This window comes from Humulus lupulus, chromosome 6 (genome assembly GCF_963169125.1).
Source record: "Humulus lupulus chromosome 6, drHumLupu1.1, whole genome shotgun sequence".
NCBI lineage: Eukaryota > Viridiplantae > Streptophyta > Magnoliopsida > Rosales > Cannabaceae > Humulus > Humulus lupulus.
The window spans coordinates 5,325,375-5,351,321 of NC_084798.1; the positions used below are offsets into that span (position 1 = coordinate 5,325,375).

Here is a 25,947-nt window from a genome sequence, read left to right on the forward strand (position 1 = left end):
GTGTCATAAATATAGATGTAACCAACACATACACAGTGATATATAGTGGTACTAAATTTCTAGACTTCATCTCGTCTGTTTGTTCTGCTTATTTCTCTTGTAGCTAGCTAGCATGAAGATGATGTCTACGTCCCTACATATATATCTTTCGTATTAAAAACTATTATACCCTAAATTTCGAGACCATTAAATTATCTCGAAATGTAGGCTCGGGAAATAATCAAATTATGTTCGAATATATATATTTTCAATATTATTGATGCCACTAAACCATTTCAGCGCAAAATTGGGGGTCCGCTTGAAAGGTTCAGACTGTGGCAAGAAACTGACCTCTGAAGGTTGGTAGCAATTGGTTGAGGCAACATTCTAGGTGTCAGCTCAAAGAATGTGGTGGTAGGCTCGAATGCATTTCTTTAAAGATGTCAGGCGATTCCATTTGAGTATTTAAAGCCTATATTTATGGAATTGGTTTATGTAAAGCCTAGTAAAACCAATTCTCTAGAGATTTAATATATTTCAAACTCAAATATGTAATGTTATGTAACTTCCCTAACATTGTGGGAAAAGAATCTGAACCTAGTCTATATATATTTAGGATTGTTCTCTAGTAATTTTAACGCACAAATTTTGAACTCAAACTCTGTGAAACAACCTTTAGGCTTTAACGCAGATTATCTTAATGAAAGTTACTCGTGGACTAAGTATTTTTAACTACTAAACCACGTAAAAAATCTCTCTTCTTAATTTCCATCTAAACTATTTATTTTGTTCAATTGCTCTTACTTTAGTTGACGAAAAATATCGTCAACAAAATCTATTTGTATATATATATATGCGTGGGTGTAGATCTTGGTGTACGAGTTTAATTTTTTTTTTTTTTTTTGAATAAGAAATAGATTTCAAATTGAGAGCCAAATGGCTAATGACAGATTACAAGAGATAACATTTAAGGTAAGATACAAGTCGATAATTCGGGCCTCTGAATCGTAAAGTTGGGCATGGTGGTGGCCTGGATTACCAGCTAGTTTATAAGGTGTACGAGTTTAATTAAGTGGAGTTTATATTATTATTATTACAGTAAGTTTATTTTTTATGAATCTTATATATTATTGCTCCAAAATTAAAACTAATTCTTTTTATTATGGGTAAAATTGCAGTTGAGGTCCCTCTTTTATAACAATAGCATCTCTTTATTAGTCCCAATTTTAAATTTTGTAGCACATAGGTCCCGATTTTCTAGGAAATACTACAATTTAGTTCCTACACCCTATTATTACCATTTAAAAATTATTAAATTTAAAAGAAAAAACAGTAATTATAGTATTTTTTAATATAATTTGTACATTATATCGGCTGTTTGTTTCGTTCTCCGTCATTTTATTACTGTAATATTTTTTTTTTCTCAAACGTTAATACTTTATAAAATTTCTCTAGTGTCACTGCTCCTTTCTGTTTTTGGCATACAAAGAAGTTATAACCTCAATTTTTTTTATGTGACGAAGTTTTTAAAAAATTATGAATAATTTACTTGACCGAAAACAAGAATAGTTATGAAATTATGGGATCCATTTATTTTATTGACAAGTACTTTTCATTTTTTATTATTAAATAACAATACCAACTTGTAGGGACATATAATAGGTACATATCTCTACTTTTTAGAACTATGGAATAGAGACCTTTATCAATGCAAAACACATGTTCACTTCAAGACAAAATCCCATTATAATGAATCAACTCCACTTAATTTTTGTATGAACTATTTTACCCCACAATTAATTAGGACTAGTTTGGTTGGAATTGTATTAGCTTATTCAATAATCAAGTTTAGCAATACTTTAGAAAAAATGACTAAAATATAAAATTATCATATGTTTGGTAAATTATAATTTCAAAGTATAGTGAAATAAAAAATAATATTATAACATATTTTTTTTCTTCTTCGGGGTTTTGCACTTTGTGCATTCAATTTGTCAAAATTTCTTTTGGATAAAGAGAATTCAATCGACTTCGGGAGAAGATTAAACAACTCTTTCTTAGTAGAAAGAAAGTTAAATTTTCGTGAAAGATCTTGAAGTGATTTCAAACGTGAAGGTGATGCAACAAAATTTGTTATAAGATTGGTTGCAAATGTTTTTGCAGTTCGAGTTAAAAGGGAGTCTTACTTTACTTAAGTCAAGTGAATATTAATATTTGTGAAAATTTTACTAATCAAGTTTATCTCCTAGCATGAAAAAAGATTTCTTTCAATTTTTTAATAACTTTTCATAACCTACCTAGCTTTTGGATAAAAGTGTCATAAATATAGAAGTAACCAACACATACAAAGTGATAAAGTGGTACTAAATTTCTAGACTTCATCTCGCCTATCAGTTCTTCTTATTTCTCTTGTAGACAGCTAGCATGAAAGAGAGTCTACGTCCCTATATATATCGTTCGTATTAAAACCTCTTATACCCCAAATTTCAGGACCATTAAATTATCTCGAAATAACCGAATTATGTTCGAATATATGTATTTTCAATATTATTGATGATGCTTAACCATTTCGGCGCGAAATGGAGGGTCTGCTCGAATGGTCAGACCGTGGCAAGAGACTGACCTTAGAAGGTTGGTAGCTATTGGCTCGGGCAACATTTCAGGTGTCAGCTTGAAGATTGTGGCGGTAGGCTCGAAAGCATATCTTTAAAGATGTCAGGCTATTCCATTTGAGTAATTAAAGCCTATAATTATTGAATTGGTTTATGTAAAGCCTAGTCAAACCAATTCTTGAGAGATTCAATATATTTCAAATTGAAATATGTAATGTTATGTAACTTCCCTAAAATTGTGTGAAAAGAATCTGAACCCAGTCCATAAATACCTGGGATTTTTCTCTTGAAATTTTTACGCACAAATTTTGTACTCAAATTCTGTGAAACTGCCTTTAGGCTTTCACACATATTATCTTAATGAAAGTTACTCGTGGACTAGGTATTTTTAACTACTGAACCACGTAAAAAATCTCCCTTCTTGTTTTCTTTCTGTAGCGTCCCAGAATTTTACTTAGCTAGATAGTAGTAGCAGTAGCAGTAGCAGTAGCAGTAGCAGTAGCAGTAGCAGTAGCAGGAGCAGCAGTAGCAGGAGCAGCAGGAGCAGCAGGAGCAGCAGCAGCAGCAGCAGCAGTAGCAGTAGCAGTAGCAGTAGCAGCAGTAGCAGTAGCAGTAGCAGTAGCAGTAGCAGTAGTAGCAGTAGCAGTAGCAGTAGCAGTAGCAGTAGCAGTAGCAGTATTAGTAGTAGTAGTAGTAGTAGTAGTAGTAGTAGTAGTAGTAGTAGTAGTAGTAGTAGTAGTAGTAGTAGCTGTAGAATTTTAGTTTTCGTGGATATTGGTCAAAGCCGGGATTTATATAGAAACTTGTAGAAATAGTTATGGATTTTATAAGTTTAACCTATGGTTTAGAAATATTAATTTTATCATAATGTTTGATTAATGAATATAGTCCTAAGAATATTATTTATTATAACCTAAGGTTTAGATAGATTAAATAAGAGTGTGACACTTGTCACAAGCATGTTTATTAAGGATTTAAGTATTTTTTATGAATAGTTTAATTAAAAGAAAGATCCAGAAGCTCTGGAACCTTCCACTATCTGTTAGGATCACGTTTTACTCAGTCAAAGTAGTTTTTAATCAATTTGAAATTATCCTGAAATGTGCAAAAACGTGTTTAAATTATCAGTGTATGCCGAAATATCGTAGCTATAAGGGTCAATATATCGCCTATGATTGATACAGAATACACGTCGAATTCGCACAAACGAAACCACGGACCCTCAGGATCATGGTAGGGGCGATATATCGCCTACCCTAGGCGATATATCGGCTCCAATGGCCAATTTTTTAATTTCATAGAATTCTAAACTAGAAACAGCCCTTAACAACCTTGACTTGTTCCGAAACGTTTTAGACCGAGTTCTGGGCATCTGTTGAACAGATAATTCAAATTTATTCATTTTTTTAATCATTTATTTATTCATTGAAATGGGAGTTAGTTTCACTCCTTGAACTCTATAAATAAGACCTAGTACTCAACCATTTTTTTTCTTCACCTTCAAGCACAGTTCAGGGCCTCCAAGCTGCTAAGATTATTCTAGAGTGAAACACTAGTGTTTTTGGGTTAAAACTTTCAAATCTAAAGCTTTTATAAACACTTGGGAAGTCATTTTTGTGTGATATTGGTGTTTGATGTATAGATCGAGGTTCTAAGCTATCCAAGGTATCCATTGTCTTCAGGTTTAGTTCATTATAGTTTCTTCTTATTCTTTCATTTTTTCTTCAAATCCTAACTTGTGAAAGTGACTTTTGGTTAGGTGTTCAATTCCTTTGAAACATAAAGTTTTTGGTAAGTTCTTATATCGATGGTTTAGATCTTCTCTTCAACTTCATTTCTTTAGGAACTTATGGTTTTCTTATGTTTGGTTTTAGGAGTTCACAATCCTGCTCTTGTCTCCAATATTCCTGTTTTTGGTAAGGAAAATTAGATAGTTTAGTATTATGACTTAGTTTATGTAGTTTATGATATAGTTTATGTTTGTATGACCTAACAACATTTCAGGTACAATAAAGGGGGTAAGTGTGTCTGGACCTAAGGTGTCCAATGATGTATGACAGACTATGTCTGGTAGGTTCGGTTACCAAAACTTTATGACGGACCTAAGTGATGTCCGGTGTATGACGGACTTTTGTCCGTGGCTTGCCACCCTTGTATAAACACTTATCTTTTTATTATATCTGACTTGTTATTATGACCTATAATTATGATTATGATTTATGACCTATGACCTATAGTTATGAATATGACTTGTGACATATGATTTATGATCTATGACTTATGGTTTATGATTTATGGCTTAGATTATGATTTAGAATTATGACTTAAGTTATGATATAACTTAGAGTTTTGTGTTTGTACGGCTCTTGTGAATTTATGTTATGTTTGATTATATGATTATATGACTAACTCTTGTTTGTACTTTCCTTACTGGGCTTAGAAGCTCACTCCTTATGATGTTGTTGTGCAGAAAATTAAGGATAGAAAGGTCGGTGGAAGATCAAGCGGGCCAATTTATTTATTTTTATTAAAGAAATGTTATTTTAAAGTTTTATTTAAATGTTGCTCATTTTTATGTTAAAGACAATTATTTTTAAAACCATGGATCCCTGTATGTAATTATTTTCAAGTTTTTTATTAAATAAAAGAGTAATATTTACGATTATGACCCAACGTTGTGTTCTCGGTAATTTATGAGAAAGTAGGGCGTTACACTATCTAAACTATTTATTTTGCTTAATTGCTCTTTAGTTGACGAAAAACATCGTCAACAAAAACTATCTGTATATATATGCATAGGAGTAGGTCTAGGTGTACGAGTGTAATTTTTTTTTTTTTGAATGAGAAATAGATGTCATTGAGAGCCAAATGGCTCATGACAAATTACAAGAGATACCATTTAAGGTAAGATACAATCCAGTAATTCGGACCACCAAAATCGTTAAGTTGGGCATGGGGGTGGCTCGGATTACCGACTTGTAGACAAGGTGTATGGGTTTTATTAAGTGGAGTTTATATTACTATTACATTAAGTTTATTTTTTATGAATCATATAAATAATTGCTCATATAGTAAAACTAATTCTTTTTATTATGGGCAAATAGCACTTGAGTTCCCTCTTTTCTTACAATAGCATCTCTTTAGTCCCAATTTTAAATTTTGTAGCACATAGGTCTCACTTTTCTAGGAAATACTACAATTTAGTTCCTACACCCTATTATTACCATTTAAAAATTATTAAATTTAAAAGAAAAAACAGTAATTATAGTATTTTTTAATATAATTTGTACATTATATCGGCTGTTTGTTTCGTTCTCCGTCATTTTATTACTGTAATATTTTTTTTTTCTCAAACGTTAATACTTTAGAAAATTTCTCTAGTGTCACTGCTCCTTTCTGTTTTTGGCATACAAAGAAGTTATAACCTCAATTTTTTTTATGTGACGAAGTTTTTAAAAAATTATGAATAATTTACTTGACCGAAAACAAGAATAGTTATGAAATTATGGGATCCATTTATTTTATTGACAAGTACTTTTCATTTTTTATTATTAAATAACAATACCAACTTGTAGGGACATATAATAGGTACATATCTCTACTTTTTAGAACTATGGAATAGAGACCTTTATCAATGCAAAACACATGTTCACTTCAAGACAAAATCCCATTATAATGAATCAACTCCACTTAATTTTTGTATGAACTATTTTACCCCACAATTAATTAGGACTAGTTTGGTTGGAATTGTATTAGCTTATTCAATAATCAAGTTTAGCAATACTTTAGAAAAAATGACTAAAATATAAAATTATCATATGTTTGCTAAATTATAATTTCAAAGTATAGTGAAATAAAAAATAATATTATAACATATTATTTTTCTTCTTCGGGGTTTTGCACTTTGTGCATTCAATTTGTCAAAATTTCTTTTGGATAAAGAGAATTCAATCGACTTCGGGAGAAGATTAAACAACTCTTTCTTAGTAGAAAGAAAGTTAAATTTTCGTGAAAGATCTTGAAGTGATTTCAAACGTGAAGGTGATGCAACAAAATTTGTTATAAGATTGGTTGCAAATGTTTTTGCAGTTCGAGTTAAAAGGGAGTCTTACTTTACTTAAGTCAAGTGAATATTAATATTTGTGAAAATTTTACTAATCAAGTTTATCTCCTAGCATGAAAAAAGATATCTTTCAATTTTTTAATAACTTTTCATAACCTACCTAGCTTTTGGATAAAAGTGTCATAAATATAGATGTAACCAACACATACAAAGTGATATAGTGGTACTAAATTTCTAGACTTCATCTCGCCTGTCAGTTATGCTTATCTCTCTTGTAGACAGCTAGCATGAAAAAGAGTCTACGTCCCTATATATATCTTTCGTATTAAAACCTCTTATACCTCAAATTTCAGGACCATTAAATTATCTCGAAATAACCGAATTATGTTCGAATATATGTATTTTCAATATTATTGATGCTACTTAACAATTTCGGCGCGAAATGGAGGGTCTGCTCGAAAGGTCAGACCGTGGCAAGAGATTGACCTTAGAAGGTTGGTAGCTATTGGCTCAGGCAACATTCCAGGTGTCAGCTTGAAGATTGTGGCGGTAGGCTTGAAAGCATATCTTTTAAGATGTCAGGCTATTCCATTTGAGTAATTAAAGCCTATAATTATTGAATTGGTTTATGTATAACCTAGTCAAACCAATTCTTTAGGGATTCAAAATATTTCAAATTCAAATATGTAATGTTATGTAACTTCCCTAAAATTGTGGGAAAATAATTTGAACCTAGTCTATATATACCTGGGATTGTTCACTTGTAATTTTTACGCACAAATTTTGTACTCAATCTCTGTGAAACGACCTTTAGGCTTTAACACAGATTATCTTAATTAAAGTGACTCGTAGACTAGACATTTTTAACTGCTAAACCATGTAAAAAATCTACCTTCTTGTTTTCTATCTAAACTATTTATTTTGCTTAATTGCTCTTACTTTAGTTGACGAAAAACATCGTCAACAAAATCTATTTGTATATATATGCGTAGGAGTTGGTCTAGGTGTACGAGTGTAATTTTTTTTTTTTGAATGAGAAATAGATTTCATTGAGAGTCAAATGGCTAATGAAAAATTACAAGAGATACCATTTAAGGTATACAAGCCGGTAATTCGGACCACCAAAATCATTAAGTTGGGCACGATTTTGGCCCGGATTACCGGCTTGTATATAAGGTGTACGAGTTTAATTAAGTGGACTTTATATTATTATTATTATAGTAAGTTTATTTTGTACGAATCTTATATATAATTGCTCCTAAATTAAAACTAATTCTTTTAATGATGGCAAATAGCACTTAAGTTCCCTCTTTTCTTACAATAGTATCTCTTTAGTCCCAATTTTAAATTTTGTAGCACATAGGACCAAATTTCTAGGAAATACTACAATTTAGTTCCTACACCCTATTTACCATTTGAAAATTATTAAATTTAACAAAAAAAAAAACAGTTATTATAGTATTTTTATTATTATTTGTGCATTATATCGGTTGTTTGTTTCGTCCTCTGTCATTTTACTACTGTAATATTTTTTTTCTCAAACCTTAATACTTTATAGAATTTCTCAAGTTTTATTGATCCTTTCTGTTTTTGGCATACAAAAAAATTATAACCTCAATTTTTTTATGTGAAGATGTTCTTAAAAAAGTATGAAATTATGGGATCCATTTATTTTATCGAAAAGTACTGTTCATTTTCTATTATTAAATAACAATACCAACTTGTAGGCACATATCTCTACTCTTTAGAACTGTCACTACTGCAAATATAGGGTTTCTCTGCGCTTTTTTTTCAATCTTAAATAAAAAGCGCAGAGAAAATGATTGAAAGACTTAGGAACTATGTTACTGCGTTTTTTTTTAAAAAGCGCAATGTAAAGTAGGAAATGTGGGAAGTGGAAATTTTTTCTCTGCGGTTTTCTTAAAAAAAAGCACAGAGAAAAGTTGCACTACTTTTCTCCGCGGTTTTTAAGAAAACCGCAGAGAAAGAAAGAGTTTTTTCAATACTTTTACCAAGCATAACTTTGTGCTCGGTTATCCGTTTTGGGTGTTCATTTTAACTTTGATGTTTTTTTAAGATATATTCAAAGAAAATAATCTTTTCTTTGGATAGATGTCAAAAAAATATCAATGTTAAAAAAACACTCAAAACAGACAACCGAGCACAAAGTTATGCTTGGTAAAAGTTTTGAAAAATTACAATATTTTTTTCTGCGGTTTTTTAAGAAAACCGTAGAGAAAAGTCTTTCTTTCTCTGCAGTCGCAGAGAAAAGGTTCCAGACCTATATATAAACTCATTCTTCCCCACAAGCTTCGCAGACCTACTTCATTTCACGAAAAACTTATTCAGCGGCGGTGGTATGTCTTTCAACTTTAATCTTAGTATTTTTCATTATTTTCAGCTAAATGTTAGTAACTTTGTCATTTAGTTCATTCTGCAAAACAAATCAATGATAGATTAAATTAGTAACTTATGAAAACACATAAAAAAATTTCCTACTTTACTTTAAAACACTTGCAACTCTTTCTTCAATTTTTTTGTCCAAATTATCTTCGACAAGAGTCTTCTTCGTTTCTCGCGCTCTGATAACTCTACAAAATAGATTTATTTAACCACTTTTTATGTGCTAATTGTTGCTTAATTCTTGAGTTTTTAATTGATTTATTAAGTTTTAAAGTAATTTTGAATTTATTGGGTTTATTTTTATTTTATATATTTTTGTGTGTTTTTATAGTTATTTTGTTGTAAAATGTTGTAGTTAATTATTGAAATTATTGTGTCTAGTTAGAAGTAAAAAAATGTGTGTTCTATTGAAACTAAATGTTAAAATAAATTAAGTTTTAACTAATATTTTCAATGAATTAATATGATTTATTTTATAATTGAAAATATTTGATTTTGATTTAATTTATGTTTATTTTCTTTGGGCTTTGAAAAGTAAGGAAAAGAAAGAAAAAAATGGCAATTTTGAAAACAAAGGGTCACCAGCCACGAGAAGCTTATTGGCCGAAGCCTCCCTGTCCAGCCACGCCTAGGCATGCCTTCCCACCTCTTGGGCCCGCCTGCTTCATCTCAGCCAGGCCCACCCGAAGCCCACTCCTCCCAGGCGTTACCTTTGGCCCATGCCACTTTCTCCAGCCGAACTCACCCAGCAGCCCACCAGAAGCTCCAGACCTAATCACACCTCCAGCTGCTCCTAGCCAGCCCGTGTACTCCTCCCAACCAGCTACTCCCAGCCGAAGCCCACCCACGCCTGCTAGCTCCTCCTAGGCCGCCTGCTTCAATCCCCAGTCAGTAGCCTCCTTCAATTTCCCAACCGCTTGTTACTAGGCCCACCACCAAGCCCAGCAGCCTCTGGCCCATGCTAGACGAAGCCTGCCACCACCAGCCACCAAGCCATTTTTCCCTTGTTTTTCTTGAGCCCATAAATTGCACCTTGTCTCCTTGTCCCTTTTGTTTAAAAATACCACATTTTTACCCAAACTTTTCTACACATTTTACCCCAAAATCATCATTACACCTAAAGTTTATCCCTATTTGCCATATTATTATTAATTTAATCAATTTATTTAATTTAAATTGATTATTTTAATACTCTCATTTTGGCTATAATTAGGAATTTTCAAGACCATTTAAGAGTGCTTATTTTTTAGGAGGGGTCATACCACAAACTTCCTACACTTGGAAGACCCTCCATTCTCTTCATCTTCTTCTTTTTTTGGTTAATTTTTATGTGTTTTTAGAGGAAAATTTGGGGGTTCCTCCGCCAAATTTTCCTATTTATGTGTGTAATTTCTATTCTAGTTATGTGCTTATAATATTTTTCATAAGATTATTAAGATCATGATGAAGCAACTTGTAACTAGATAATATTTATGTTGTATGTTGATTTCCCTTGTAATGCAATAAAATTTATGGATTTTTCTTCTTCAGATATGTCTTTCATCTTTAATATCTCATATTTTGGATTGTTAGATAATATGCACTTTGTTCTTTATTTTGCAAAACATAATATTCTTTGTGGAAGATGTGTCATTAAATTGTACACATCCAATGCTTAGAACAAAAATATTATGTTTTTCCTTATAAATAATTGTAAAATCCTTTATTGGCATATTTGATCGAATTTTCAAAATTAATTATGGATGTATTTTTTAAATATATTGTGTGGTATTTTCAAAATGGGTAGTTTCTTGTTTTGTGGTGAAATGTTTTCTAATCAGATTATTCTATAATGTTATTTGATTTTTTGTTGTTTCATTAAGGTGATTCACATTAAATACTTTGAAATTATAATTTTTGAAAAGTGAAGAAAAATCATATCTCATTAGTAGTAATTTGTGCTTAAAATTATAAATCTATTTGGAAAATGATAGTTTAACTTATTTTAACTATCACTAAAACTTGGGAATCAATATACTAATAAGAATTATTAAACTTACATTTTGTAGATTCTAGTATCTTAATAATCTTTCTTTTAACACTTATTTTCAAATCATTATTGTTTTATTTTTATTCTCTTAAATAGCTTTATTTTTAAATATTTTATTTTATGTTCATGATATTATATCTCATCAATCTTTGGAGCTATGTTAGAATTTATTAATTTTGGTTTAAAAGAGTTTTCTTTTTATTTTAGACAACTCCTTTGGGTCGATCTCATGCTTACAAGAATACTATATTTCATATACGATTCGTGCGCTTGCGAGTATAAATTTTTAAAACATACCCGTTTTGGGTCCATCACGCTCTTATCCAAAATATCCCTCTACATCTTCCACTCCTAGTTCTTTTTTCTAGGACATCCAACATAATTGAAGTTTAATTATTAAATTTTCCTCAGTCTAACAACATTTTGGTAGCATAAATACTGCATTTTAACATCTCCCAAAATTTTAAAACCTGTAAATAACACACAGAATATCTCGACATAGTGTGCAAATTGAAAAAGGAAAATAATTAATAAAATCTATAAAAAAAAATGGCAGAGTTTCCTTTGTTTTTGTAGCATATCCCAATTTTATAATTATCTATAAATTTAATACAAACAAACATAAAATCAACACATATAATTCCATCATTATATCACCGCCAACAACAAATTTCCCAGAACCTACTTCACTAAAGTAAACATGCATGATTTAACTCTAATTTTATAAATAAATATTGCAATAGTAATAAATAAAATTTAAAGATTACTCACCTCCAATATTACTCTTGAAGTCACCCATTAATACCAAATTGGGAACTAAATCAACAACCCTACTAAAAGTCTTAAACAAAAACAAAAACAAATAAAAATCAATGACATAATTAATTAAACTAGTTACACAATCATCAAACAACATATCAAGCTAGCTAGATATAGAAAATAAAAAATAAGTGGCACTAATAATCCAAACATTTCAAGTTCTAACATTGGCAACAACATTACCTATTGAAGCTATGTTTAAAGATTTAAATAGCAAGTCACAACAATTTTTAAATTATACTAATTTATATATATAATTAATAACATTATATAAAATAACAAAATAAAAAAGAATATAACACAAATATACTCAAAAATAAGTATTAAATTTGGAATAATATAAAAAAAATTAACACAAACAAAGTTTTAAGGTAACAAACCTTCTTTGATGCTCAAAATAACCTCTAATAATACCCACACCCAATGTCTTTATTTTCTCCCTCAAAAATAAAAATGGAACTAATTCTAGGCCCTATTTCTGTTTTTAAGTAAGAAAAATGGTTTCAAATGGTAAAAAAAACATAAAAAATGGTATATTTAGTGAAACCCTCGTGGGAGTACAACAACAATGGTTGCGTTTGGGATTTTTGCTTCAGAGAGATGAATGAGGTGGGAGCTAGATATTAAGGGTATTAAAACCCTTTTACTTCAGTTCTTAGATAAAAACCGAAGTAGAAAGTTAGAAAGGGTACTTTCTACTTCGGTTTTTATCTAAGAACCGAAGTAAAAGGGTTGTAATACCCTTTAGGGCCGCGTTTTCTTTGCTCCATTTTTCACTTCGCTTTTTTCATAAAAACCGAAGTGGAAAGTCCCAATATAGTGTGCAAATCAAACACAACCCTTGTCTATTTTCTATTTTAACTTCGTTTTTTTAAGAAACCGAAGTAGTAGCCTATTTTTATGTACTACCAATCCCAAAAGCGAAGTAAAAACCCATTGAAAGGCTTTTACTTCAGTTTTTTTTTTATATTCTATGTGTAAAAAATGAAGTAAAAGCCTATATTTCTAGTAGTGTATCCAATGTTCCGGTCCTGGGTTTGACTGATACCTGCTCACTACTCCCACTGCATAGCAGATATCTGGTCTAGTACACAACATAGCATACATTAGACTTCCAACTGCAGATGCGTAAGGAACTTTTGTCATTGCATCTTCCTCTTCAGGAGTCTAGGGAGACTGCTTCTTTGAAAGATGAATTCCCTGGCGGGACGGTAGACTTCCTTTCTTGGAATTTGTCATTGAGAAACGTTCAAGCACTTTATCAATGTAAACTGCTTGAGATGGAGCTAAAAGTTTGTTTTTTCTATCCCTAATGATCTGGATACCTAGAACATAACTTGCTTCACCTAAATCCTTCATCTGGAATTGAATGCTCAGCCAATTCTTCACGTCTGATAATTTCTTAACATTGTTTCCAATGTATAAGATATCAACTACATAAAGAACCAGGAATACCACTATTTGATTTGCCTTCAGTTGGTAAACACAAGGCTCATCAATATTTTGTTCAAAGCCATAGGTTTTGATTATCTCATCAAACCTAAGGTTCCAGGAACGAGAAGCTTGCTTAAGTCCATAAAATGGACCTATTCAACTTGCAAATTTTTCCTTCTTGTCCAGCTACTTTAAATCCTTCTGGTTGATCCATATAAATGACTTCGTCAAGCTTCCCGTTAAGAAAAGTTGTATGGATGTCCATTTTCCATATCTCATAGTCGAGAGTGGCTGCTATGGATATGAGGATGCAAATGGACTTGAGCATGGCTACCAGACTAAAAGTTTCCTCATAGTCCACGCCTTCTCTTTGGGTATAACCCTTTGCCACTAATCAAGCTTTATAAGTTTTGATCTTTCCATCAACACTTTGTTTCTTCTTGTAGAACAACTTTCACCCAATGGTCCTAAAGTCACTAGGTTCTTCCACAAGATCCGAGACAGAATTTGAGTACATGGACTCCATTTCTTGTTTCATGGCTTCGAGCCATAGTTCCTTTTCAGGGCTAGTCATTGCATGTTTGAAAGACAACGGATCATCGTCACCAGTGTCACCAACAACCATATTGGTTTCACCAACCAAACCATAGTGAATTGGGTTCCAAGAAACCCTCCCACTACGACGAGGCTCCATGATGGTTTTCTCAGGAACAGTGGTACACTCTTCATTTAAATCTATGTAATGACCCAACTACTCTAGACTTTGGACCATTAACGAAAACTATACATAGACCCTAATCTTTAATAGAACTTACAAGTGAAAAAGATCATACTTTATTAAAGACTTGTAAAAACCAATGTTTAAACTTACATAACTCAAAGCAGGAGGTGGGATCCCATTGTTTTAAAAAGAAAACATATCTTAATTGAAATGAAAAGAAATTACATAAATAGGTGCGGAAAAATTACACATAAACCATAAATAAAAGACTACATCCTCGAAATCGAACTCTCGACTCCTTGAATCCATTCATCACCGATACACATTCTCCCAAGCATCCACGAATCTTTCCCGCCACTATAGCTATTTTCCTACACATATAAACAAAAATGAATGAGCCTAATGCCCAGCAAGGAAAATCTACCACATAGTTCATATACATAAATTTCATATGAAACATAAAAAAAACATAACATAACACTTATATCATACACATACTATAATGGCCATTATTACTTGGGGTCCCATAGACCAAACAAGTCATATGCCCATTAGATTAGTGGGGTCCTACTAGCTAAGTAGATCATATACCCATAATCTATTTGGGGTCTTGTTAGTCATATGGGTCATATGCCCAAGCCTACATACATATTTATCATAACACATTTCATATCATAAAAACATAAGATAACACATATAAAACATATAACATATGAACTCTATCCTATTTTTCTTACCAAAATACTGGGATAAGAGGACAGAGGTGGGACTTTGGAACACTCCTAAGAACCATTTGAAAAAGAGTGAGTATAGAGAAGAAGAGAAATGAAAGGAATGGAAGGACTAAACCATTGAGAAAATACTTACCAAAAACTTATGTGCAAGTTCTTAGATTTCCTAACCAAAATAAGAATAAGGTTAGAAGGCTGGTAAAAGATTATGAGAACTTAAAGAAAATAATACCAATGAACTGGAGTGTGGAAATACCTTGAAGACTTGTAAGACCAATCTAAACCTCGAACCGAAATACTATAAATCCTTACTTTCCCAAGAGTTTGATAAGCTTATGATGATCAAGCTTATGATTTCCCCACCCAAGTGTTTACACTCTCACACTCACCTAGCAACTTGCAGCCTCTGAATCTTAGAGCAAAAGATGAATAATGGATGGGTACTAGGTCCTATTTATAGAGTTTTAGGAATGAAAGGATCTTAATTTTACTTGAATAAAAATAATGGCTTTTTAGGTGAAAATAATTTTAATTGTTGTTTAGCAGAGGCTGAAGACTTGTTCAAAAAGGTGTTGGACTTATCAAGAGGTTGAAGGGCTGAATGGAAAACGATTTCAAAACTTTTCAAAATAAGCTGAAGGAGGCGATATATCGCCTGGACCATTATGCCCGAGGCAAACCTGCATCGTTTTGTTTTCCGTATCTACGTGCTGCGATATATTGCCCCCTATAGCTGCGATATATCGGCATTCGCTGATTATTTAAACACGAAATTACACATTTTTAGCTTAATTCAAATTGAGTAAGCAGCCTTGACTAAGCTTTCAAACGTATTCAAAGCTGCTGACTGACCTTAGAGCATTCAAACTTTACCCTTATTAAATTAAATCCTCAAAATACTTAATCCTTAATCACCCATACATAACATGTGATTAAAATCCTATTGGTTCTTATCTAAACCTTATAGTATAATAAATATTATCCTCAATATCAGCCATATTAATCAAACCTTAGGTTAACATTAATAATCTTAAACTATAGGTTAAACTTAGAAAATCTACAAGTACTACTGTGAGTGTCCAAATAATTCCCGGTCTGAACCAAAAATCCGCAGTCATAAAGATAATACTATTAATACTATAATACTACTATCTAACTAGCTAAGTAAAGTTCTTGGACTCTACAATCTAGTTGCGTCGGTTGCACGTGAAAAGTAGGAATTTCATCATCAACTTGCGTTGATGATGAAGGAACATTGGTTGGAGTCAATTATTCAACCACCTCCTCTAAAACTACTTTGATGCGTGGTTTGAAGTTTTGGACATAGTCATTTTCCAGAAAAACAACATTCGTAGAAGTAAACACTTTCTTTTCTACATGAATATAGAAAATCCCACCCCGAGTTTCTTTAGGATAGCCAACAAACATGCAAACTTTAGTTCGCGGTTCTAGCTTTCCTTCCTATTTTCTCAGGACGTGGGTGGGACACCCCCAGATTCTATAATGACGTAAACTAGGTTCACGACCATTCCAACGTTCTAAAGGTGTTTTGGGGATATATTTGGACGGTACGACATTTAGAATGTCATTCGCAATTTCAATTGCCTGTCCCCATAATGAAGTTGGCAGAGTTGAGTAACTAAGCATGCATCTAACCATTTCCAATAAATTTCTGTTCTGGCGTTCCGCTACACCATTTTGTTGCAGAGTACCCGGGGCAGTAAGTTGTGATAAAATCCCAAGTTCAATTTAATGATCTTGAAACTTCATATCCTATTATTCTCCACCCCTATCAGATCGCAATATTTTTAACATTTTACCTAATTGGTTTTGAGCCATAGCTAGGAATTCCTGAAATTTTGTAAATGTTTCCGATTTCCTGTGCATTATGTAAAGACATGAGTATCTAGAGCAATCATCAAGGAAAGTGACAAAATACTCAAAACCACCCTTGACTTTTACATTCAAAGTTCCACAAACATCTTAATGCATAAGTCTAAGTGGTTCTTTGGCCTTATCACCCTTTGCAGAGAATTGACGCTTGGTCAGTTTGCCTTCTAGAAAAGATTCACAGACACATAATTCACCTAAGGTGAGTTCCCTCCTTTCAACAATAAGAGTCATCACCATTTTCTAAATTATGACAATTTCTCTTCCTATATAACTAAAGGTGTGTAAAATTTATATACATATCACATGCATAAATATGTTTGTCAAGTCTTATCTTCGTTTCTTCACTTAATTAAATCCCAAAAATAAGCTTCCAAGATCATGTGCCCTAAGTGATATCTACCCATCACAATTTCCATAATATACAATTATTTTTACTCAATTAAATCTGACTTAGGAAAATTCATTTAATTAATCATGATACTAAACTCTATTTAAATGTTACCAAATACATTTAATAATTCCCGTACATGTGAAATAAACTTAAGTTAGGGAAATTCGACAACAATGCTAAATTCTACATTTTATTTATTTATAAGCATTTCCCCTCTAAAATGAAATTAAAATTCTTTTTCTAAGACTTTTATGAAATTATTAAATTTTCTCATAATTTTATTGATAGACCAAAATAATTTTGCCATAATTAATTATTTTCTGATAATTTTTTTTTTCTGGGTTTCCCCTAATAATATATAATAGTTTTCGATTCATCCTTCAACCGAATTTGTTATATTTTCAGCTAAGGAAACTTATAAGAGATTCATCGATCCAAATCAATAATAATTTAATATTTAGTATAAAATATACTTCATTAATATTAATTAAACAAATCCCAAAAGTTTGTTACTTTACACTAACAATGTGTAATTAGTAAAACACTAAAAAATAAAGATTGAGGATCACGACTTAAGTAAATAAATTAATTAATCATGTACTAATGAATATGATGTGTCATTGATTCCAGCCACATAATTTAAAATGATATATGCATATTTTATTGATTTTTGCCAAGTTGTGCTTAATAATTATTTCCTACGTTTATATTATATCAACTTTTTATTTATATTATTATAGGTATTATATATATATATATATATATATTTATAACACAGCATCTTGGTAGATTATTGAATAGTTATTGTCCTGATTTATAAGATGTAGGGTACGTGACGTGAGTACAATAGCGATGGAAATAAATGGATGTTTAGATAAGTTGCATGAAACATGCACTTACGTTCATCCTTGTAATATTTGTTAACATCACTCATTTCATAGTACAACGTTGGCTTGCTTTGTTCAATCGCTATCCTAATAAAGTCACGGACTCATTTTCATGCTAGCTGGCAACTCACTGTTGGATTAAAAATCCTATTATGGGCACATATGTATTAATGTATGATGCTATTATAATGTTTGATACAAAATAAAGTGACCAATTATGTTATAAGTATCATAAGGTATTAAAATGTCATAAAAATAATGTGTAGATAGCATAAGTTGTATTTATAATTTGATGAGGGGCCAAATTATAAATACCCAAAATTGATTTAATAATCAGTTTTTAATAAATAGGTAGTGGTCCCCAAGAAACGTATTCTTTCGTATTCTCTTCTTCCCCATCACAGAGAGAAAGCTAATTTCTTGGAAGATCAATAACCTTCTGTGCAATCTCCATCAATGGTTTCAGGTTAGTGCTTCCGCTCTTATGTTCATTTTCTTCTTTAATTTAGCAAATATTTTATAGAAACATGTTTTAGGGTGTATCATTTATGCACTCTTAGTAACATGATTAAGATCTGAGAAATTATGTTGAATACTAATGTTTATGTGCGTTGCTTAAGTGCATTTTTATAATCCTAACACTCACCACACAAGAGAACAAATTTCTGTTGATATATAAATGTTTATTAGGGTAGTAATTTTGGTAGAGTAAAAGAATAACAGTAAAGAAATTAATATTCTTATTATTTGACTAAATTATTTATTACTAATTGATTTACGAATGAACGTTTTAATTTTTGTTAACGCGATTATACAGTACATCAAAATTAGTACATTGTTATATTTGACACTCTAACACCACATGAGGTGACACTCTGTAATTGGTTAGTGATAGTCCATAATACTTATTAAATTCAAATAAGTGAGATTTGAAATTGAATTGCACTAATAGTAGTATGACATCTCCTTGGTGTTGGACACTAATGATGTGCTTTAGCAATTCTCTTAAGTATGAATTATTTTAATATAATAAATTATAGGACTAGATTTAATATATTATTAGTTTCACATGGAGAATATATAGGAACAACAATATTCTTATAAGGAAAAGAGTTACTCTACTTAATACCAATTAATTTTAAGATGGAACTACAATCTTAGTTCTAGTGGCATTTTCCCTCAAATTGTAATATATATTTTAAAAATTAGGAAATATATGAAAGAAAATGTTGAAAATTTATGATGGGTTAAAATATTTGAAAATATGCCACATAAGCAAGTGCAATGCCATATAGGAAGATTTAACACACACTGAAATCTGTCGGTTTTGGTTGGTTTTCGTTCTGTCTTTGTTCGTTTGGGTTATTTAGTGTTTTTCACCCTATCCTTTGAGAATTTTGGCTTTAGCCCTAATTTTTATCTATGTTTAGCCACTTGATTAGGAAAAAAAAAATAGTTTGGTGGTTATTACTTATTACTACTTAATATGCATGGTAATGAAAGTTGTCATCCCTGAAAAAAAAAGAAAAAAAAAAAGAGAAATTAGAAATATTATTGCTAACTCTTATATAATGTCTTGCTAGTTAGCTGGGTATTGTTGATTAAATTAGTAATAAAATATGGAAAAGACATTCTACTAAATAAATAACGATATTGATAAATTTTCTACAATTTAAAAATAAAAACAACAACAGTATTAAAATAATGATATTTTATCACCTCAACTTATTATTATTTGGAATCATTTCCCTGCAAAATCCATCAATCCTCAATTATAAAACGAAAGATACATAAATAAATAAAATATAGGTAGTGGTTGTGGTAGGTCTTTAAAAAGCAACATTGATAAGTTGTAACTCTAATTTATTTTATATGATAGTATTTATCATATTTATTTAAGATATCTGGTAAGTTTTCAAGAAGTTTCAAATAGTTTTTGATACCGAAAACAAAGTTTCAAACAATCTATTTTCCACACACATAAAAAAGAGGTACATGTGCAACTTACTATTTGAATATGAATTTTGGCACTTTAAATTATTGAAAATTTCCTTAATTTTTTATTTTAAAGAAGATTGAAAGAGTTTGTTTAAATAAATAAAATATGAAAAAAATATTACTTAATTTTGGGATTAATTTTTTTTCATCAAAGTGTGTTTAATAAATTATTTGTTAAAAATAATTACTTAAAATAATATATTATTTTATTTAAAATAAATAATTTCACTAATTGGTTTTAAAATAAACATTTTCTTTCAAAAAGTGTATACTATTTTTAAAATATTTACGATTGATTTAAATAATTTTTTTATAAAAATATAAAATAAATAAAGGGTATTATTATCTCGTAGTGAAGATGTGTTTTAAATGAGTGGATGACATTCCCACCAAGTACTAGGAAGTAGAAATAAGATTGGTATCATTATTAAGTGATAAGAAATGATTATTATTTTTATCTGAATTGAAAACGACTTTTCGAGAATATAAATGTGTGGGTCTAGATACCGATAAGTTCAATATTAGTACATAAATGGCTAATTAAAGACATGAGAAAGAGATAAATAAACAATAATGTAAAAGTAGAGTGAAATTTTGTGTCTCGTTTCAATGGGAAAATGACCCCTATTTATATAGATAAATATGTGTTAAAGAAATCGGGTAACTACTCTGAATACAATCAAGAATTAAAGTTAATATTTTACTTTGGGTAACGTATTGATTTTTCATTATTATGGACATCCATATATATAATATTTATAACACTCCCCATTGGATGTCCATGAAAACTGACTCATTAAAAATCTTGTCAGAAAAACCCAGTGGGACAAAAACTCGGCCAAGGGAAAAATAGTGCAGTGTGTATTTACTCCCCCTCATTTTGATGTTCTTGAAGATCCTTTAATCAACGCATTCCGATCTTATGTACCATTTTCTCAAACGTTGATGTTGGTAATGACTTTGTAAATAAATCTGCAAGATTGTTACTTGATCGAATTTGATGAACATTAATATCGCCACTCTTTTGAAGGTCACGTGTGAAAAAGAATTTAAGTGAAATGTGTTTAGTTCTATCTCCTTTAATGTACCCTCCTTTTAGTTGAGCGATACAAACAACATTATCTTCGTAGAGAATTGTTGGTACTTCTTTATTGGGTGTTAACCCACATGTTCCCCGGATATGTTGTGTTATTGATCTCAACCATACACATTCTCGACTTGCCTCATGAATTGCAAGTATTTCAGCATGATTTGAAGAAGTAGCTGCTTGAGTTTGCTTTGTTAAACGCCAAGATATTGCAGTGTCACCGCATGTGAACAAATAACCTGTTTGAGATCTAGCTTTATGTGGACCATATAAATATCATGCGTCTGCATAACCAACTAGTTGTGACCCACATTTATCTTAATAGACCAACCCTTTATCAATAGTACCCTGAAGATAGCGTAGTATATGCTTAATCTCTTTCCAATGTCTATACGTTGGAGCAGAGCTATATCTTGCTAACAAATTTACAAAGAATGTTATATCAAGTCTTATGTAGTTAGCAAGATACATTAAGGCTCCTATTGCACTAAGATATGGCACTTCAGGACCAAGGAGATCTTCATGTTTTTATTTGGGTCGTAAGGGATCTTTTTTCACATCAAGTGATCTAACCACCATTGGACTACTCAATGGGTGTGATTTGTCCATATAAAATTGTTTCAAAAAATTTCCGACATATGTTGATTGATGAATAAAAATTCCACCCTTTAAATGCTCTATATGTAAACCTAGACAAAATTTTGTTTTTCCGAGATCTTTCATCTCGAACTCATTCTTTAGATATTCTACAGCTTTTTAAAGTTTTTCAAGAGTTCCAATAATATTTAAGTCATCAACATATACAACTATGATAGCAAACTCAGAACCTGATCTTTTTATGAAAACTCATGGGCAAATAGTGTAACGACCCAAAATCACTAATATGGCTTAAGGGCCTTGATTAGTGCGCCGGGAAGGCATAATTGGTTTATGTGTGAATTTATTGATTTAATGCATGATTATACGATAAGCATGTTTGTATGATTATATGAATGTAAATGTGGTTAAATGTTATATCTGTGAGTACCACATTATTATGTGGGTAAATGTTCCCTACCAATATTCGCTACCAATAAATATTAGTAGGCAAAAGATATTTTTACCTACCAATATATATATGTAGGTAAGAAATTGGTAGGTAAATGTCAGCTTATTTACTCCACATAAGCTTCCAAATAAGCATTTATAATAATAAAATAATATAATGAAAATAAAAAACGGGGGGAAAATTGAGCGGGAATGGTTAAAAACTTTCCCTCCATAATATACGTAGGTAAAGATCATTACCTACTGATATTATTGGTAGGTAAAACTCTGTTCAGAAATATAATATAATGGACTAGCATTTACCTACTAATATTATCTACCAATAAATATTTGTAGGCAAAACATTACTTTCCCTACCAATATATATTGGTAGGTAAAGATCAGATTTCTTGTAGTGTATGTTCATTGCTTGTGGTTTTCAGCGAAGTAGATGAGTTGTTATTATAACCACCACGTTACCAAACACTACTTCGACCCTTACTATGTTTGCGTCCACGTCCAGGACCACGACCACGACCACGATTGTCATCAGATGTTATAGTATTCACTTCGGGGAATGGGGCAGACCCAGTTAGGCGAGATACATGATTTTTCATCAAAAGTTCATTATTTTGTTATGCTACTAGAAGACATGAAATGAATTATGAGTACTTTTTAAAACCCCGTCCTCTGTATTGCTGCTGTAGGAGCACATTTGAGGCATGAAAAGTAGAATATGTTTTTTCTAACATATCATTGTCAGTAACTTTTTCTTCGCACAATTTTAATTTAAAAGTAATTTTAAACATTGCAGAGTTATGGTCACTTACTGATTTAAAATCTTGCAACCTCAGGTGCAACCATTCATATTGAGCATTTGGCAGTATGACAATTTTTTGGTGGTCATATCTTTCTTTCAAATTTTGCTAGAGAGTAAGAGGATCTCTTATCGTTAGATATTTAGATTTTAACCCCTCAGGGAGATGGTGGCGAAGAAAAATCATAGCCTTGGCCTTATTTTGACTTGATGCTTCATTTTTATCTTTGATGGTGTCTCCATGACCCTTAGCATCCAAGTGGATTTCAGCATCAAGAATCCATGTAAGTAATTTCTTGGTTCGAGACTCGTGCTGATAACGTGTTATGAAACTATTGAGAATAAACTAAAATATAAAAGCAGAGAAAGAGATAAATAAACAGTAATGCAAAAGAATAGTGAAATCTTGTGTCTCATTTCAATGGGGAAATGACCCCTATTTATATAGATAAGTATGCCCTAAGAAAATCGGGTAGCTACTCTAGTGATTCTTCATTATTATGGATATCCATATATATAATATTTATAACATTACTTAAAAGTAACATATTTGAGTTATATATAGTAAAATCTCTTTATTAGAATACTGTATAAATGAATAATATTTATTTTATTATAAAAAGATTTGGTCTCAATTTAGGCAGTTATAAATAAAAATATCATCTAAAATGTAATAAATCTCTACATATGTATTTTTTAACCTCTAAAAATTTAGTTATACATTTTTTTAAATCCCATATATTTAGAAAGTATAGCTCTATATATAGTAATAATTATGTATACATTCAAATAAATATATACGTTATGCCATTTATTTGCACTCAAAGGAAAAAATAAAAAATTTATTCCACATTTGAATTACTTAAATTACTTTTAAGAGAGAAGTTTTCAATGGTTACATAACCATGGTGGTTACATTTTTATGACCTACTATAATAACTTGTAACAAGTTATCATTAAAAAGTTTCTATTTTAAGAATTAAACTAATTATTTATTTGTATAATAATAATGTAATTCATAATTTATTATTTTTTTACGTCCTTCATTTATTTTATATTTAATATTTTAGTTATATTTAAATTTTAATATTTAACTTTAAATAATTAACTTACACCATAAGATAAATACTAAATTTGACTAAAAAAATAAAATAACATAAATACTATATATATTTTTTTAATTCTATTCTTGGCCTCAAGTTAGCCAACTTAAATCTCTATTCTTAGTTCTATATTCGGTTTTTTTATATTATTTTTCTGCATTGTTAATTAGTACAGATATTAAATTGAATCACAAATTCACAGTGCTAAAACATAAACATAAACCCATGTACTCAGTAGCAAATTAAACATGAAAAAAGTTCTAAAACAAACAAACACTACAAAAAACCTTACTTTTGCCGGCGCAACTTTGTGCCGGCAAAAGCCATATGGTCTTTCCCAACGTGTTTTTGTGTCACCAAAAAGTGACGACGTACATCCGTCGATAATGAGACTTTTGCCACGCAAAACGCATTGCGCCGAAAATTGTATCTTTTGGCGATGATAAAATGCGCCGGAAAAAATAAGGATGCGTTGGAGAAAAAATTTGTCGCGGGATTGTGGAAAACACTTTTAACAGCGCAAAATTGCGCAGGTTTCTTTTAGTGGCGCAATATTGCGCTGGCAAAGATGTTGCTTTTAGTGGCGAGTTTTTGCGCCGACAAAGATTGATATCTGTAGTGGCGCATTTTTGCGTCGGTAAAAGTTGAGACTTTTACCAACGTAATTTGCGTTGGTAAAAGTATTTTTTAAATAAATTTTTTTGATAATATTACTAATTTTATTTTCAATATATTAATATTACTTAATAAATTTTCAAAATATGAGTTTTAGGGATTTGGGGAAATGAGAGAAATGGGGATTTGTGGAAACCCAAACGCACCTCTGCTGAGAAATGGGGATTTCAGTTTTGGGGTATTGAGAAGGGAAATGAGAAAAGTAGATTGGGGCTCATTTTTTTTAGTGAGAGAAGAGGCGGGAGACATTTTAAGGCTGGCGCCTTTACCGAATGACTTATGCTAAGAAAATATAATACTTTTTCAATAGTATTATATTCATGTGTTGTGGAAAGTGATTTTTGGTGTAGTGATCCCTTTTCTTAGTATACTCACCTTTCTATTATGGTTTTTAGGAGTGTTCCAAAGTCCCGATCTTGTTTTGGTAAGGAAAATAGGATAGAATTTTGTATGCTTATGTTATATGTTATGTTATCTTATGTTGTGTTATGATATGTTAACATTATGTATAGTATGATATTAGACCTTGGGCATACGACTTGTCTAGCTAGCAAGCCCCAATAATTTATGGGCATATGACTTGCTTGACTAGCAAGCCCCACCAATCTATTGGGCATATGACTTATTTAGTTTACAAGCCCCAAGTAGTATAATGGCCATTGTAGTAGTATATGACATATGTTTATGATATGCTTATAGTATATGTTTATGATATGTTTTTTAGCATATGTTATGATATAATTTTATGTATATGATTATGTTGTTAGTTTTTCCTTGCTGGGCATTAGGCTCATTCCTTTATGTTTATATGTGCAGGAAATTAGCTATGGCGGCGGGAAAGGTTCTTGGCAACTTGGGGATGTGTATTGAGGCAGGATGGAATCGATGGACTGAGCGTTCGATTAGAGGATGAAGTCTTTAAGTTTTTAAATTATGATTTCTATGTATTATTTTCTGCACTTCATTTTGTAACCCATTTATTTAAGTTATGTTTTGCTTTATTTTCAAAACAATGGGATCCCATATCCTAAGTAAAATCTTTATGTATTCAAACCTTTTGTTTATATAATAGAGTTATGATGTTTTCGTATATACGTTTTCTTATGATTAGTATAGTAGTTATTAATGGTCCAAGGTCTAGAATAGTTGGTTCGTTACAGTGCACATCATCACCTAAGCTCTCCAACTCAAGTATGGTCCAACTTTCTTTTCCCTTTACCTGCACCACATAGCACCCATGAGCCGAGGCTTAGCAAGAAAACTCAAACATGCTCATAAG

General features: G+C 31.1%; 1 long non-coding RNA gene across 1 annotated transcript; it reads left to right on the top strand.

The window, feature by feature from the left end:
• The first annotated feature begins 4,111 nt into the window (after nucleotides 1–4,111).
• LOC133783734 (uncharacterized) lies at nucleotides 4,112–5,252 on the top strand. The gene is made up of 3 exons (XR_009870937.1): nucleotides 4,112–4,256; nucleotides 4,351–4,382; nucleotides 4,466–5,252. It is a non-coding gene; the product is annotated as an uncharacterized LOC133783734 (long non-coding RNA).
• The last annotated feature ends 20,695 nt before the right edge of the window (nucleotides 5,253–25,947 follow it).